The following is a 15153-nucleotide window of genomic DNA, read 5'->3' on the forward strand; positions in this document are numbered from 1 at the left end:
TCAAAACGTGGATGAGCGGGGTCGGAACATTATGTGCGAACGCACATTGCCGCGCCTCCTTGTTGTTTTAACAGATGAATCACCAACTGTAAAATAATCATGTTGGCCATTCTATAAATTATTTGGATTTATGCGTTCGTATGAAAAATTCAGGCATCTGTAATTTTTACTGTTAGAATGATTTTTTTTCTGTTGGTTGTCCGAACTCTCAAAATATGTGATGAAACAGCAGATGACCGAGTCGTTTTGCTTGTGTGAATGGGACACAAAAGTGACCTTATTAGTTCAGCTTTGTAACAAAAACAGTGGTTGTTTGTTTGATTTATTGCCTTGGAACACAATTTGTGGCTATTACAGGGCCAAGTTGTTTTTTCTTTTCATAAACTTTCTGTTTTCGAAACAGAATTTTGAAAGCTTTTGTCAGGTGTTTTTATCAGTTCGACTTTGGTTTAAAATAAGATATTCTTAGTACTTTTGTTGGACTTATTTTAGCTGAATTCTGTCAAATAGCTTTCTATCATTTTTGAATCCAACCATTCTCTCTGACGTTAATTAAGGTCAAAGTTGGTATTTTCGAAAGAGAATTTTGAAAGCTTTTGTCAGGGGTGTTTTTATCAGTTCGACTTTGGTTTAAAATAAGATATTCTGAGTACCTTTTTTGGACTTATTTTAGCTGAATTCTGTCAAATAGCTTTCTATTATTTTCGAATCCAACCATCCTCTCTGACTTAAGTTAAGGTCAAAATGGGTAAATTAAGGAAAGACTGTTCATACAACGAAATTGATTATAGGCAAAACTGAATTGATTTTTTTATGATTTCTTGTTTTCAATTTTGTTTGAATATAAACTGCAGCACATAAAGATTACGATGTTTGTGTTTTTGAAGTGAATTGTTTCTGTTGACAAGAAATAAATGCATGTTAACGTTGAAGGTTGATGATTTCAAAATAGGTTTGCTGTCATTTTTTGTTCACATAAGAGTCTCTCTCGCTTGAATGCTAAATTTAGGAGCAATTCATTGGTAGAGAGGAAGGTATTTTTTGATTTTTGATTGTTTCCTGTATTATTTTTGAAAATGACAGACCAAATATCAGTATTTTAAGAATGTCAATGAGACATCACCTTGATCTTCCATCATTGCATCACTCATTGATAGTTTAGATATTCGGTTTATGATTATGAAATTCAAGGAAATGTTATTTATCTTTCTTATAAACAACCAGTGTCTGGTTCAGGTTTCAGCATTGAAACATTGAATTTCGATTTTTATTATAGAGGTTCTAAAATTCAAGCTTAGTTTAACATAAATGATATCAACGACAGTGATTTTTTTGATATTTATGATGTTTCCAAAGTTTCAGTAATCGGCTCGTTTTAGAAACTATATAACCACTATGGTGTGGGTTGGAGAGAGGGAGGGATGAAGGTCTCATCGGCCCGATTATCCAGCATTAGTTTTCAAAGTAGTTGTTTGTAAAACGATATGTGAAGTTAAACTTTTCTATCTCTTCATTTGGTAGACAATTAATTCAAAACGTGGATGAGCGGGGTCGGAACATTATGTGCGAACGCACATTGCCGCGCCTCCTTGTTGTTTTAACAGATGAATCACCAACGGTAAAATAATCATGTTGGCCATTCTATAAATTATTTGGATTTATGCGTTCGTATGAAAAATTCAGGCATCTGTAATTTTTACTGTTAGAATGATTTTTTTCTGTTGGTTGTCCGAACTCTCAAAATATGTGATGAAACAGCAGATGACCGAGTCGTTTTGCTTGTGTGAATGGGACACAAAAGTGACCTTATTAGTTCAGCTTTGTAACAAAAACAGTGGTTGTTTGTTTGATTTATTGCCTTGGAACACAATTTGTGGCTATTACAGGGCCAAGTTGTTTTTTCTTTTCATAAACTTTCTGTTTTCGAAACAGAATTTTGAAAGCTTTTGTCAGGTGTTTTTATCAGTTCGACTTTGGTTTAAAATAAGATATTCTTAGTACTTTTGTTGGACTTATTTTAGCTGAATTCTGTCAAATAGCTTTCTATCATTTTTGAATCCAACCATCCTCTCTGACTTAAGTTAAGGTCAAAATGGGTAAATTAAGGAAAGACTGTTCATACAACGAAATTGATTATAGGCAAAACTGAATTGATTTTTTTATGATTTCTTGTTTTCAATTTTGTTTGAATATAAACTGCAGCACATAAAGATTACGATGTTTGTGTTTTTGAAGTGAATTGTTTCTGTTGACAAGAAATAAATGCATGTTAACGTTGAAGGTTGATGATTTCAAAATAGGTTTGCTGTCATTTTTTGTTCACATAAGAGTCTCTCTCGCTTGAATGCTAAATTTGGGAGCAATTCATTGGTAGAGAGGAAGGTATTTTTTGATTTTTGATTGTTTCCTGTATTATTTTTGAAAATGACAGACCAAATATCAGTATTTTAAGAATGTCAATGAGACATCACCTTGATCTTCCATCATTGCATCACTCATTGATAGTTTAGATATTCGGTTTATGATTATGAAATTCAAGGAAATGTTATTTATCTTTCTTATAAACAACCAGTGTCTGGTTCAGGTTTCAGCATTGAAACATTGAATTTCGATTTTTATTATAGAGGTTCTAAAATTCAAGCTTAGTTTAACATAAATGATATCAACGACAGTGATTTTTTTGATATTTATGATGTTTCCAAAGTTTCAGTAATCGGCTCGTTTTAGAAACTATATAACCACTATGGTGTGGGTTGGAGAGAGGGAGGGATGAAGGTCTCATCGGCCCGATTATCCAGCATTAGTTTTCAAAGTAGTTGTTTGTAAAACGATATGTGAAGTTAAACTTTTCTATCTCTTCATTTGGTAGACAATTAATTCAAAACGTGGATGAGCGGGGTCGGAACATTATGTGCGAACGCACATTGCCGCGCCTCCTTGTTGTTTTAACAGATGAATCACCAACGGTAAAATAATCATGTTGGCCATTCTATAAATTATTTGGATTTATGCGTTCGTATGAAAAATTCAGGCATCTGTAATTTTTACTGTTAGAATGATTTTTTTCTGTTGGTTGTCCGAACTCTCAAAATATGTGATGAAACAGCAGATGACCGAGTCGTTTTGCTTGTGTGAATGGGACACAAAAGTGACCTTATTAGTTCAGCTTTGTAACAAAAACAGTGGTTGTTTGTTTGATTTATTGCCTTGGAACACAATTTGTGGCTATTACAGGGCCAAGTTGTTTTTTCTTTTCATAAACTTTCTGTTTTCGAAACAGAATTTTGAAAGCTTTTGTCAGGTGTTTTTATCAGTTCGACTTTGGTTTAAAATAAGATATTCTTAGTACTTTTGTTGGACTTATTTTAGCTGAATTCTGTCAAATAGCTTTCTATCATTTTTGAATCCAACCATCCTCTCTGACTTAAGTTAAGGTCAAAATGGGTAAATTAAGGAAAGACTGTTCATACAACGAAATTGATTATAGGCAAAACTGAATTGATTTTTTTATGATTTCTTGTTTTCAATTTTGTTTGAATATAAACTGCAGCCCATAAAGATTACGATGTTTGTGTTTTTGAAGTGAATTGTTTCTGTTGACAAGAAATAAATGCACGTTAACGTTGAAGGTTGATGATTTCAAAATAGGTTTGCTGTCATTTTTTGACAAGTACTGATTGGTTGCAAGTGAGGAAAGCCAAAAATAGGACCAGTTGTTGGCTTTGAAGGTTACTCTTAGTCGTTAAGGTAGAATTTTAAAGTAATTTAGAGGTTTTCTGTGGTTGATCGGCCAATTTCACGTTTCCATGTATCAGTTATGGCTCCACTCACAGAACACGATGGACATATACAACGAACCATTTACATTTTTGGTTGATTGACTTTGAAAAGTCAATTGAATTGTCATCACTAGATAGAATATGGACGTGCTCGAGTAAAATTGGCACCCAATGAAAAAAAAAAATTCACGCTAATGTGTTAATTCATTTGCGCATTGCTGTCTTTGATTTGAGCCATAAATTAAGCTCAAATGTCAGACCTAAGATGGTTTAACATTGACAATAGTAGTGCACAGTAATCGTGATCCGAAAGTTTTTGCGATTTGATTTATTTTTAATAATCGTTGTGGCCTCTTTAGAAAGAGAAAACAAATTACGAAAAGAGCTCTTGAGAATTGATTAGAATTACAAATTGTCCACCTACTGTGTGGGGGCTAATTGGGGCGGCCTTGTTTAAACTGACATTCATGATGAGTTTGGCCATTTGCTTGTGCTTAATGGAGCATAATGAATAGGTCTCTTTTAGTTTATTGTTTTCGAACTCAAGTAATGCTAATACTCTTTTCAATCTAATCATAAAAGTTGCGGTGTTGGTTAGCTCATAGGTATTGTAATTTGATAAAAAGATGTTCTCGTGAGATAATTTTGATACAAAACATCAAAGGAACCCAAGTGCCCGTGTTTTCTGTGAAATCTTGTTCACATAAGAATCTCTCTCGCTTGAATGCTAAATTCGGAAGCAATTCATTGGTAGAGAGGAGGGTATTTTGATTTTTGATTGTTTCCTGTATTATTTTTGAAAATGACAGACCAAATATCATTATTTTAAGAATGTCATCGAGACATCACCTTGATCTTCCATCATTGCATCAGTCATTGATAATTTAGATATTCGGTCTATGATTATCAAATTCAAGGAAATGTTATTTATCTTTCTTATAAACAAACAGTGTCTGGTTCAGGTTTCAGCAGCGAAACATTGAATTTCAATTTTTATTATAGAGGTTCTAAAATTTAAGCTTAGTTTAACATAAATGATATCAACGACAGTGATTTTTTTTATATTTATGATGTTTCCAAAGTTTCAATAAATGGCTCGTTGTGGAAACTATAGAACCACTATGGTGTGGGTTGGAGAGGGGAGGGATGTTATTGCTATGTCAATTTATTGTTATAATAATTCGATAAAATCTATTTTTGTTGGCATAAAAATTTGATTGCAAAAATGTGGACAGAGATTTTCTCCTAAAATTAAATTAATCTGGCTTTGCTTGCCCAATTATCTGATGTGTTTTAATTTAGACTGAAAAATGGTGGGAAATTGAAAAGGAAAGCAATAAAAATGGGGACTTTGAGAAACTCTGAAGTCCCGAATTTAAGTAAAAATGTATCAATTCCTGCAAGTCTTCCGCTTTAACCAAGATGGTGGCATAAGTGGCGACCAAAGTTTGCGTGTTCAGTTGGTCTGTTGAAGACAACAGTTATTGTTACCCAATTTCAAAGAAATGGTAGAATATATGGTCGAGACTGATTTTGCTGCCCTACATCAAATCGGAAGAACGCACGCTTTCTTTCATTGCTTTTTTGGAGCACATTTGAAGCTGGCTGCTATGGTTGGAGTAAAAATGATGGTGATAGATCGTTGTTAAATGTCTTGTTGCAAAACTTTTTTGTAAGGTTCCTTTCAAGTACTAAAAAGAAATTGCTCAAAATTGCTTTGAGTCACATAATTTTGAGAGCATCAATTATACCGTAATAGGTTACCTTCACCCGGGAAGTCAAGTGCACGAGAATGATGGTTTTCAATTTTTGAAGAGTATTGACGTTGTTCTCACTTTTATCAACAATTTTTTTTTCTGTTTCGACTTTCATTTTAACAGGTGAGATAGCTGAGTAAACTTCTATCGATTTTTTTTCGCTACGAGCTGTGGCGTCGTGCTCTCTTCAAATTTATTTTTTCCATGCACATGTGACATTTTCCACCAAATCTGTTGGATTTTTTTTTCGAATAAAATATTTTCGTTCTCACGTGACTTTCTTCACTCTCAAAATGATTTCCTTTCTCTCAAGTTCATGTTTGCTTAATTAAAGTGGAAGAGTCAGGGTTAATTGAGGACTTGTCAAACTAGTTGTACGTAATTTACTGAACAGCTTTATATAAGTCTAAACCAATTGAAGAGTGCAGTATCTGGAGAACCTTTTTTTTTCGTTTTTTTTTAGTTTTGAATCTTTTGAAAAAATTTATTCTTTTTGGATTTTAAAAGTTTTCGGATAATTTAAACCATATACACTAAAGAAGTTTATAAATACGAAGAACGTTTGTTAGCTTTTAGTACGAAGACAAGGCTGCAATATTGGCTGATCTTTGTGCAATTTTGGTTTTTTGGATTTTCTGACCTTGGTGGACCATCTTTGTTTTCCGCTCTCATCATAAATTGAATTATCATTGCTAGCTATAAATTTTTTTGTTTCATTTTTTCTCTGACGATTTGGATTCTGACAGTAATAATGGAGCCTAGTATAGCTGTTCTGTGTAATTAATTATCTGTTAACTACAAGCTTGGTTTGCATCTCGCGTAAACCTTTATTTCAGACAAAATTTTAACCTTGCTTTGCATAAAGTTTCCTTTAGCTTTCAGCTTACTTATAATGTTTGTATTTTGTGTACTCCTTTTAACTGACAGTATATCAATGGAGTGTTGCTTTGGAAAAACCGGCAGTGAGTTTCACTTGTCAAGCGATGCCAGATGCTGGAAATTGAAATAAGTCACCTCCCTCTTAGCACTTTCTTAAACTCACATACACGCAGTCAATAACATCCCCCTCCCCTCACGCAGAGCTAGCTATTCTTGTACTATCAACATATGTCACTAGATTGTTAGTTTACTGAGCTCTTTTTTTCAATCCCAGTTTGTAGCATGTTAAGATGGATTTACTAATTGTAATGTATGCATGTGGTGTGCTTAATAAAGTTTGCTTTGTATTGATTTTCTGCCAGTGTACTTTATAATACTTTTAACATGATTCTCAATGAAAAATTATTTCATAAAGTGATAAACTGAATGATTTTCTTCTCAGTTTTAAATGATTTTCATATCATCTGTTGAGTTTTTATTGTTTTTCCATATGCTTTGTACTAATAGAATTTATTTTTTTATTCGGTCAAGATGCTGTGAAGTATCATAAGTGATTTGCTATACGCTTCCCCGTTTTTAATAAAGATGTAATTTTAAAAGCAGTAGTTCTAATAAATGATAAATTGCAAGCAGGAACTGATTTTAGAGGTCATTCACCCGAGCTACTCAGCGGGAATAAATTTGTTAAAATTATGATTCGAGAAAGGCAAGTTATTACAAATTAATGTATGAGTGTGCCTTAATGCGGGCACGTACTTTCACAAGTCAATTAAGTTCACAAAAATGAAAATTGCAACACAATGGAAATTTTTCCACCGTATTGAATTTTTGTTCATAACAATGGAATGATTTCACGTCAAGTAGGCTGTTTGCTCATGGATGCTTTTGTGACGTACGAGTTGAGTGTCTTTTTGGGCCAATTTAGCTGCCAATTAGACTGTCAATTACCACTTTTGCCATCTTACAAGGGCCAATTTGAGGCAGCTCCTGAACAATAGATAAAGTGCTATTAAGAAGCTCGAACGGGACAGGAATTCGCAACAAAAATTCGCTTCGTGATTTTGTACTATGGCTCTGTTCTTGTGGATAAATCTTTTCCATCAGTGAAACATGACTGAACTGTGAAGACGATTTTACCCTAATTGCCCGCTTTTAGGTAGCGTACAATACTTAGTCTGATTACAACTCTTGTTGATAAGTTTCAGACATTTTAGTCCTTTTAAATGTGGGCCATCAGCTGGGTTTGAATCAATAAGAAACTTAATGTTTTGGCGACACATTAGAGACCTACTTCAGTCAATTATAATAACTAGAGCAGTGTGGTGCTCATGTTTAGTCATCGTTTTTGGATTGTTCAACTTGTCCTTTCGTTCAGCACTCCTTCTTAAGGCTGAGCAGAACACCCAGAAAAACATCTGTCAGTTTTGGTTATTTCATTTTATAGTTAAATCTCAGTCAGCTTTGGTTAATGTTTTAGACCTTAATATTCATTTTCATGCAATGGCTACAATATCAAAGTTTTTCAAATGATACTAGGAAAAAGTTGTTATATTATCATGGTGAGAAGTTAAATGAATGAGTTTAAGTGAACGTAACAATGTCAGCTCCTGGTTAATTATAAGCTTGCTCAAGAAGGGTAGCATGTCCGTGGCACTGAATGTTTCTGAAAAACATTCACCTAGTAATCTGAACATGCCCTTAGATTCGCAAAACCGAGACGCAAAAGAAAATTCCTGTTTTTGCTTAGATATAAAGAAAAAGAAAGAATAGATAAAAAAGGTAAGCAGGTTTGCTAAATGATTTCAGTTTTACAGTGCAAATGGAAATAGTTTTATTAAAACAATAGAACTGGAAAGAACTTTGAAGCTCGCATCAATGCATTTAAATTTGCACGATGAATAAAGCAATCTTTTGCTGTACTTTTGTTTAACCCGCAAAATTTACGTCTGCAATGTGAGATTTATTGAAATGCCCCTGAAGTAGATTAATGGCCATTATGGTTTATGAACGCTGTTGAGAGAAATTGAGGTATGAAAAAATATTACTCAAAATTTGAAAAATATTGAGTAATATTTGAAAAATCCGTACTCAAAATTTGAAAAATATTTGTTTTTGCGAGCTATGTTATTAGGGAGACAATTGTTAGTCTTCAATAAAGCACTAAATTATATTTTTAAATAGATATTGATGCATATCCTTTAAGTATTTAAATTCATATTCGCCTAATTGCTACAAAGTTTTAGATTTTTTGGCTGATGACATCTCCAATAATTGTTTTTGGCAAATCGAGTTTACACCTCAAGGTCAAAATATCCTACGTCCTTCGAAGAGTTTGAATTGGGGAGCCCGTTTTTACGGTCTTCATAAACTTTGATGATTTCTGAAGTCTTATTTGACTTTTTGTTTTGATCACTTTGAAACAGAGTTTGAAGAGATTGTGAATTGCTTTGCCACTGTAATTTTTAGCTCAAATGATAGAGTTAGCGGAAATTTTTTTTTCGATAGTATACTTTTATTTAGGTGCGCATTTTGATTGCGCTTTCATTGTTTTTTTAAATTTTTTGTTCATATTTTCTCAAAGTGGTATTTGTTTTGTGGTTTTATTTTTTGGTTAATGAAGTGCTGCGCATAGTAGTTGAAGACTTGTGTGGCTATTTTTGTTTTACTTTTTTTTCTTTTGCAAGGAAAATTTCAGTAGTCTGTGAAAACCACGCAGGATGTATTGCTGATGTTCTGATTAATTCTTTTGGTAAGAAGTGTTTCCTGCTATTTGTTTCCAAAACATTTTTTGATTTTAAGGAGTTGTTTGACTACTGATCTGTTTTTAAATTTGAAATAGAGTTGCTTGCATCTTTTGCTTTTGAACACTTTGTTTCTAAATGATTTAGGATAAAATTTGTCATTTTTATTCTTTTTGCTATTAGAAACGTTTGTGGCACCTTCTTTGTTATAAACCTCGAATCATGTTTAATTGCATGATGTAATGAGATCAAGTTTTTTTAACCCGTAGCATTGATCTTGGTTAAGAATGTGTTTTTTGTTTCAATTATTTCCGTTAGTGGATATTTTGGCGGAAAGTGAATTTTTCTTGGCGAAGGCGACTCTTCGAGTTATTTCCGGAATACCTCAAGGTATTCTGTTAATTTGATTTTTAGGCTAAAACTGATTCCTTGATATTCCACTCAGTAAATGAATGTGCGCGCGTTACCTCTTTTGTTAATTCTTTTCGCGTGCATTTTTATTAATAGCCGCAAAGTGATAGCTGAGGCTATCAATGGCCTTCTCTTTCGTTCTTACAATTCAAAGTATTTGAGTTGTATTGGGGCGCTGTCTTTAAAGATCTGTTCGCACATTTTCTAGATTTTTGCAGTCAAATTGGAGTGATGATTTTTGTCACAGCGAAACAGGAAGTGGAGCGAAGAAGGGAGTGCTTTTGCGGCGTGTTTTTTTCCTCTTATTTTAAAGTTGAGTGAGAAAATGGTATTTGAACAAACATTTGCTTTCGCGCTAGTGGTTTTTTTGTTCACATGCGGCATTGTGACATTCATTTTTACTGTTTTTTCTACTTTTTTGGTTCTGATTTTTGTTCTAAATGGTTTTCCGAATCCAATCCTTGTCCATTCTTGGTCTAGATTTTAATTTAGTCTGAAAATTTTTTTAACTGTGTGTCAGGATTTGTATTTTTATGTTTTTTCCGTCGTCAAGATTTTTGTTACAATCATATGACGTCACAATCACTTCAAATCTGCTTTTTGTTCATTCGTTCATGCATTTTCAACTGAATTGCGTGCGGAGAGAGTTTTTGTCCATTTGTGCCATTAATTTCTGCTCTGACGTGGTTTACCTCACTCTCAAAAATGACTTGATCACTCAGAAATTGAGTTCTTCATTACTTTAATTCAAAGAGATGAAGTCAATTGAAGCGTGTCACTCTTGTTGAAGGATATTTGAGGGCAGCTCATAGAAGCAGCAATTAGATAAACAGATTCTTAATCAAAATATGACATCCCAGCATTTAATAAAAAGAAGTTTCTGTTTAGTCTGTTTCTTTAACTATCTTTTTGAGGCTGAAGATCTACGAAGATATTGCGGCTATTTTCTGGCAATTTGCCAGCTATATTATCAATTATGTGACAGAAGCAGATTTTAGCCTAGAATGTTGCAGATTTTAGCTTAGAACGTTGAAAAAACTGAAATTGATATTTCTATTCTTTATGATGGGAGACTTTAGAGGCTTGATTGATTTTTTTTAATATAATAAAATTTTGCTGTGTTTGAAACTGTATTAATTGAACAACCGAGAGCTGCTCTTCTACTTTGGCATAGATTTTACATCTGTGCATATGTGAAATGAGAGCTAGGCAGGTTTGGCACCGTCTATCTTTTGACCAATTAATTATTTACGCTTTAGTAGTGCTTCAAATGCAAAAATACTGAATATTTTGTGATTTTGATTTATATTTTGCATGTAAAGTTGAGTACCACAAAATTTTATGATTGAGGAATGTTACTTTATAAATTGGACCACTCTCGTGGGGTTATTGGTAGCACCGAGATTGTGTCATGATCAAACGCAGTTGCGCCTCGCCTCTTCTGTTTAATTCTTTTCCTTAATGCCAATGAAATGCGTTCCTAAGTTTAAGCTCACTTACAGATTACTTTTTAAAAGTTGCCCATTTATGCGACACTGACATGGACAGTTTACTTGGTAGAGGTATCGATAATTTTCGATTGGAATCATTGATGTACGCCACCTAAGTTTTAGCAATTTTGATCTGCTAAATCTACTTTTTAAACATTATCTAAAATGTTTTTGATTTGCTGAAGTAATAAGATTATTGAAGTCCAAAGTGGTGAATAGGTGTGTTTGGGGGTTGTGGGGTTGTGATGAGGGAAAAAATGAGGAGATGAGATAGATGAGAATACCTCTAGAGTGTGGCTTCCTGTGCAAAGACATTTGACTAATTAAACTTTCTCTCTCTTTCACCCATTCTCTATTTCTCCTTCTTTCTCTCTCCTCATCCCGTTCTCCCGTTCCGTCTTTCCTAGTTTCCTTCTCTCTCACCAACCCAACCCCCATTTCCGCCCTCCCTCTCATCCCGTTTCCTCCCTTCCCCCTCTCTCCCTCCTATTACCCCACTATACCCTCGGAGACCACCCTCGCCGTCTCTATTTTCATCATGCCAACATTACGTACCCCCACCAAGACCACCACCATTACCAAAGTGCCTCTGTGCTTAGTAGCCCACCACCGCCACCACCATACGCTCTATACCCCACATACCCTTATCATCTTTAGCCTAGCCTATCTTACCATACTTTATCCTACCCTATCCCCCCACCCCCATTCCTACTTAGATATCCCCTCGTTTTCATTTCTATATATCTCTACACTTTTTAGTGTCTACACTATGTCCCTCCTTTCTCCGCCCTTTGGAAGACCGCTGCGTGAAATCTTAACCCTAAATTGTCACCACCCACATATTAAATTTGCATATCTTATGCCCATAGATATATGGACTAAGCCTTCTACTACTCCCTGCTCAAATTCTGCCTATTTGGGCTCACAATACACATGTTGTCCGTTTGGGAGTTTTGCTGCTCCATATTCTATCATTGCAAAAAAAATTAGCTGTGATAACTTTCAAGTGGCCCTGGATGAGTGATAATGATAGAATAAATTGTACTAGAAAAAAATATTTATAATATAATTGGGATTCACTCGAAAATTCATTTTATATTGTAGCAACACTTGCAAACTGACTGACTTTTTAAATAGTACAACTTAATTGATGGACTGTGTTTTGGTGGAAAAATGCATCAATTTACTAGCATCAATCTCTATGCACATTGGTCATACTGTTAAACGAGTGGATGATTTTCATAATGTTAATTGGAAAAAAATCCTCATTTTTTCCAGTGAGTGACCTTTTTTATTGAAATAAAGTATAGTAGTAATGCTTTGTTGTTGACATCTAATATATTTTCAGATGCCAATGAATGTATCATGCTGATGTTGCCTGAGTTACCCTGGCTAAGACATCCAAGAGACCAAAAAGGTAAGTAGAGGTAAGACATCATCCTGCGCTGGATGAGCAAGGCTTCATTTGACCTGGAACCATTAAAAATCGAATTAAAATTAATTTTCCTTTCAACCGTGGAGCTTATTTCCAAACGGGTAAATTTTGCTCCGACACATACTAATTCTCTCAAAATTTTCGTTTGAGTTGAAGCGTTAACGTTAGTTCAGAAGAGGTAGGTAGAGCTAATTTAGAGTCAACGGAGACCCGGATTTAAACTTTAAATTGAAATAAGTTAAGAAAATTTTTGTTCCTTTTTGACCATCAATAAACCCACTGGATAAAAAATATATAAACCTACTTACAATCCAAGAATTTTCAAAAACCTACAAATAATACAAAAAACACATAGAGCTGCAATTAGAATTCGTCTTATTCCGATTTGTCATTAGAAGTCAAACTATAAAAAACATAGCATGACAAGTCCTGACGTACAATTAAATGAATTTTTATTGACTAAACAAAAACCTAGAACGGACTATGAGTGAATTGGAAAAACCATTTCTAAAAAAAATCAGATCAAAAACAATTAAAAACACAAAAATCAATGCCAAAATGCCACATGTGAACAAAAACCACTAGCGAAAAATGGAATATGGGTTCAAACAAAAAAACTAGGCCTAGAATGAACTATGAATGGTTTGGGAAAACCACTTAGAAAAAAATCAGATCCAAAAAATCGAATAAACAGTAAAAATCAAAGTGAAATTGCCGCATGTGAACAAAAAATCACTAGCAAGAAAGCAAAATTTTGTTCAAACACCCTATTCACATTCTACTATAAAATTTTAGTGAAAACATTTCACGCCGCAAAACCAATGGCTTTTCGCTTCTTTTGCTGTTTCGGCGTGACCAAAATCACTACTCCAATTTGACTTCAAAAATCATGAAAATGTGTGAACAGATCTTAAAAAAAAGACAGCGCCCTAAAACAACTCAAATTGTAAAACTTCTTTGAATTGTAAAAAAAAATTGGCTTTATGTATAGGTTGGAGGTATATTATAGGTTCGTTTTGTATATATTGTTCTTCGATTTTTTTTGTTCATTACAATATATAATGTATTGGAAATTGTTAAATTTCTTGTCTCACTCGGCTAATTTTGCTTGTACTAGGATGGTTCTGGAATTGCAAAGTAAAATAAAATTTAGGAAGAATTTGGATACTTAATATCAAACCTGGTTTTCGTGACGTCTTACAATAAAGGTGATCGTAAACAATTTCGAAGACAAACAAACATACCAAAAGTAAGCAATCTTTCCTCTAGTTTAGCATGCTTGACATTCATCGAATGTCACTCTGCCCTTCTCGTTAAAACTTCTCATCCAGTTAAAACTGATTGCAATCGTCATCAATTTCTCCCAACAAATATAGTCCATGGTCTTCCTGACAATAGGCTACCTGGAATCGGTCTTCTGCAGTAGATCGTACAGGTAGCTACAGTAGAGTGTACAATGAGTTTTGATACTTGAAAGCACACCTGGTTTTAGTGGTATTTTAAAGTGAAAGGAATTATAAACAACTTTGAACTTATTTTGATCACATGAAACCAACAAGCATGCCAAAATTAAGCAATCTTTCTTCTCGTATACTATGCTTGAAAATCATTCACTGAAACTCGGAAAGATTAAAAGTTTCATCAAGACCCCAGTTTTATGAATCATTTGCTGCTACACAAGCGGTGTCATCTAAATGTTGTGAATAATTGGATTAAGTTTGTCGGAAAGTGTTAATTCCAGAAAAAAAGTACTTCATGGTATTGATTATCAGCTACACTTTACTGATTTTTTTTTGCATGAATACCATTAACAGTGGCTCGAGGTGATACCTACATAGAGATATTTTTCTTGACATTTTACTTGATATTAAATTGTTAGTGGAAAGGTGAAACCAGCTCTGAGAGAGCCAAGGTGCGCATGCCTGTGTGATCATGCATATTTGTCGTCTTTTTTTTTGAATACTATTTGGAGAGACATAGTTTTCTAATACGATTACTTGCGTTTCTATTTAGAGAAATTACTAAGATTCATTTCAAGATTTTACCGTGTTCAGCGGCGCGATGTCCCTAAAAGCTGTAAATGCGTTATGGGATAGTAAGTTGGCGTATTATTTGAACGAAATCTTGAAGCCGATTCTGAAGCAATTCTTCGAAGTCTCGTTAGATTGTTTTTTATCTTGTCGTATAGAGTTATCTCGCTCTAATCAAGAATTGGAAGCATCTTGTTTGTTTTTGAAGCTTCTTTTTTGTCAATTTTACAAGCTTTTCATTGTTTGAGTTATTCGTTACCAAGAAGATTTGTGCTAGCACGGACCAGTATAAAGACTAATTTGTTTTTATTGTTCTGATTATTTTGAATTGAGAATAGATTTTTCCTCTAAGACAGCAGTACGTTCCCAAAAAAGGAACTTGGCCGTGATGCCCTCCAGGATATGATGAACTATTCCTCCCACTCTCTATCCCACACTCAATTCAAGTACACTATGTGCTCTTAATTAGCCCACAATTCTTGCAAACACCTGAGGCCGATTTGAAGTAAGGGTTAATGTACTAAATACCTGCCTGGCTATCCTTGCGCATCAAGCTCCACTCTATTGGATTGTCCCTCAAAATGTCGAAATGTTTTTATTGCTTCTGTCACAATTGGCCTGCTCTTAGTCT

The 15153-nt window shown here is 34.1% G+C and overlaps 1 protein-coding gene across 2 annotated transcripts in view; it reads left to right on the forward strand.

Moving 5' to 3' along the window:
* Positions 1–15153, forward strand: part of LOC142349779 (atlastin-1-like) — a 64637-nt gene that overhangs the window by 11827 nt on the left and 37657 nt on the right. Inside the window, exon 1 of one of the 2 annotated variants that reach the window (XM_075401547.1) lies at positions 12406–12474. The exons of the other annotated variant lie outside the window; for it this stretch is intronic. The gene's annotated coding sequence lies outside the window, so the exon portion shown is untranslated. Of the gene's footprint in view, positions 1–12405; positions 12475–15153 lie in introns of those variants that run through there. 2 annotated transcript variants of the gene reach the window in all.

Source organism: Convolutriloba macropyga, chromosome 11 (genome assembly GCF_964194025.1).
Source record: "Convolutriloba macropyga chromosome 11, txConMacr16.3, whole genome shotgun sequence".
Classification (NCBI taxonomy): domain Eukaryota; kingdom Metazoa; phylum Xenacoelomorpha; order Acoela; family Convolutidae; genus Convolutriloba; species Convolutriloba macropyga.